Genomic DNA, 3,463 nt, shown 5'->3' on the forward strand with positions numbered 1-3,463 from the left:
GGCACCAGGAACGCAACAGACCACGTTGAAGCTACTTTCACGCTTGACCCTTTTACAACGTAATGGCTATATTTACGGAAAACCCTTGGAAGCAGTTGCAAGAAGTATCAGTATAAATAGATCTTTTTGAAAAGCTCTCGGTTCGACGCTTTTTTTCCAGCTTTCGCTTTTTCGCATTTTTTCTTTTCCAGCAGCTTAAGCATATTTTTACAGCAATACTTGTACGAGTTTTATATTGTTTTCCCTTGAAATTTCTATTTTCCTTTTTAGCATTTAGTTAATTCTTTTTCGCACAATAGTTTCTACACCGGAAACTATTGTGTACCTTTTACCGGATCTAACCTTACGTTAGAATCTAGTTTTTTTATTCCTTCGTTTTTATTTTCCTGCCTGATTGAAGAATTCAAGAACAGATCCAACCGACCTGTGGTGGAGTGTTCAAGACTGCTATTAAATTTCTCAGGTTCTTTAATTATTGTTTGAATTTATATATGCCCTGTTTTACTGTTTATTTATATTATTTGCCTGAGATGAATCTGTTTATGCATGATATTTATTTAAGTCTGTTTAATATGTTTGGCTAAATTATTTAGGTATCGGTATGTAAAGTAAGCGGAATGAAGGAATCAAAACTAAGTTGGTTTAATTAAGTTTAAAATTAAAATCACTCTTTTTACGGTCTCAATTTACAGGTTTAATAACAAAGTTTTTGTACGAAAGTAAAAGACATAAAAAAGTTAAAATCAATAGAGCGAGAGTTTGAGGTTTTGACTGGACAGTGTAAATTGGACATTAATTCTAGATCAGGGCGAGAGCAATTTTTAGAGTTAATTAAATTCTAATCTTTTTCAAAAAGTATTTTTAAAGATTGAATGTGAGGACGAGAGTTAAGCATTTGAATTTAATTATATAACCTAAGTCAACAGAGCGAGAGTTTGAGATAAGAGTGTTTAAACGATTAGTGTTTTCTTAAAAAGAGTTTCTACGGATTCTATTGTTTTCAAAAAGTGGTTTTTGACTTAACTATAAGTGACAACTACGTTAATATAAAATCATAGTTTATTCAACAGAGCGAGAGTTTGAGATAAAACTTTTAATCAATAGCGTCAACTGAAAAGATTTATTTTAAAACCAAGAAACCAATAAAGAATTGATTCCCTAATTACGACGAACTGCATACCGATATCCGTTTAATTGATATTTATTTTAGATCTTATTTTAGTTTTAGCTTTTCCTCCAGACAATCAAAGTATTACCTGCCTTAGCTTTACGAAGTAACCTTAGATAACGGTATATCGATTCATAAGTCCCTGTGGGATCGATATCTTTTAAAACTACGCGATAGAACTGTGCACTTGCAGTTTGTACCCCAAATTCGACTCATAAAGTCGCGATCAAGTTTTTGGCGCCGTTGCCGGGGACTTTTATTTAGTCGATATCGTAACTCTTCTGTTACGCTGTAGAGACTAAGGCTTTTTCTTTTCTTTTCTTTCTTTCGTTGATTTGTATGCCACGCACTCGCTCACAAGGCGAGCCATTCTACTTACGAATCAACGATATCGAACTATATCTCCGAGTCTTACGACGAATTCGGGAATATCGTGCTGCAAACAATCTCCCTCCTGTTGAACTTCCTGATTTCAAAAATATTTTCCCTTCGATACCCGAGATGGAAGAACCAGCTCGTGCTCTTAGAGATTACGCCGCTCCATCGCAAGATGAACCGCATTCAAGTATTGCTCCACCCGCAATCGAAGCAAACAACTTTGAACTCAAACCTTCACTGTTGCAGGCAGTGCAACAGAACCAATTCTCTGGAAATCTTACCGAGGATCCTAACCTTCATTTATCCGTATTTGTCCAATATGCTGATACTGTTAAAGCTAATGGTGTCACTCCAGAGGCAATTCGACTTCGTCTTTTTCCTTTCTCATTAAGAGATAGCGCTAGAAGATGGCTTCAATCTCTTCCTTCCAACTCAGTCACCACATGGAACGAGTTGAAGAAAGTTTTTCTTGCTCGATACTTTCCGCCAAGCAAAACAGCTATGTTAAGAGCCCAGATAAATGGATTTAAACAGAAAGATAACGAGTCTCTTTTCGAAGCATGGGAAAGATACAAAGACATGATGAGACTTTGTCCACACCATGGTTTAGAGGACTGGTTAGTAATTCATACCTTATATAATGGTCTTTTATACAACACGAGGTTAACAATAGATGCCGCCGCAGGTGGTGCACTAATGAACAAACCTTATGCTGACGCTTACCAACTTATCGAAAGCATGGCTCAAAACCACTATCACTGGGGAAGCGAACGAACAATGGTAGAAAAACCTCAAACGAAAACTGGCATGTACGAGATAAGTAACCTTGATCATGTTAATGCAAAAGTGGATGCTCTGGTCCAGAAAATTGAAAGTTTAAATGTATCACCTCCAGCCACCGTAGTTGCCATAACTCAGAATTGCGAAGTCTGTGGAATCCAAGGTCACACTCCTGCAGATTGTCAACTCCTAACAGGAATCCAAGCGGAGCAAGTAAACTATGCTCAAGGAAGCCCCTACTCGCACACCTATAACTCAAATTGGAAGAATCATCCCAATTTTTCATATAAGAGTAATAATGCTTTATACACACCTGGACAATCTCCAAATCAAGCCCCAGCTATACCTCCGGGATATCAGAAGCCGATTCCATCTACACCTAACAATAACGCCCCTAGGAAATCCAACTTGGGAATCATGATGGAAAACTTTATAGCTTCTCAACAGCAAACCAATAAAGATTTCTTAAACCAGAATGTACACACTGGCGAACAAATTAAACAACTAGCAAGTAAAGTAGATGCCCTGGCTACTCATAACAAAATGCTGGAAACGCAAATTTCACAAGTAGCTCAACAACAAGCACCTACTGCTGCCCCAACTGGTACATTTCCTGGCCAACCCCAACCTAACCCAAGAAGCCACGCTCATGCAATTATACTGAGAAGTGGAACGGAAGTGGAAGGACCGTCTGACCCAAGGATAGAAAACCAAAACTCTAAAAAGTCAACTGAGAAGGAAAGTGAACCTAAGGAAAAGGAAGAGAGTAATAAGGAAACCGTAGAAAAGAAGGAACCTTATGTACCTCCACCACCTTATAAACCACCTATCCCTTACCCTCAAAGGCTTACTAAAACCAAAGACGCAGGCCAATTCAAAAAATTTGTCGACCTACTAAAACAATTAAACGTCACAATTCCGTTTACAGAAGCTATTACGCAGATGCCCTCATATGCCAAGTTTTTAAAAGAAATTCTTTCTAATAAAAGGAAACTTGAAGATAGCGAAACCGTTACACTCATGCTGAATGTAGCGCTATAATCCAAAATATGCCTCCTAAACTTAAAGACCCAGGTAGTTTCTCTATACCCTGTCACATAGGAAAATTTGTCATTGACAAAGCCTTATGCGATTTAG

The 3,463-nt window shown here is 37.7% G+C and overlaps 1 non-coding gene across 1 annotated transcript; it reads right to left on the minus strand.

Annotated features, from left to right (window-relative positions):
• Positions 1–2,047: 2,047 nt before the first annotated feature.
• Positions 2,048–2,154, minus strand: LOC127099853 (small nucleolar RNA R71). The gene has a single exon (XR_007794320.1). It is a non-coding gene; the product is annotated as a small nucleolar RNA R71 (small nucleolar RNA).
• Positions 2,155–3,463: the final 1,309 nt, after the last annotated feature.

This window comes from Lathyrus oleraceus, chromosome 6, assembly GCF_024323335.1.
Source record: "Lathyrus oleraceus cultivar Zhongwan6 chromosome 6, CAAS_Psat_ZW6_1.0, whole genome shotgun sequence".
NCBI classification, from domain to species: domain Eukaryota; kingdom Viridiplantae; phylum Streptophyta; class Magnoliopsida; order Fabales; family Fabaceae; genus Lathyrus; species Lathyrus oleraceus.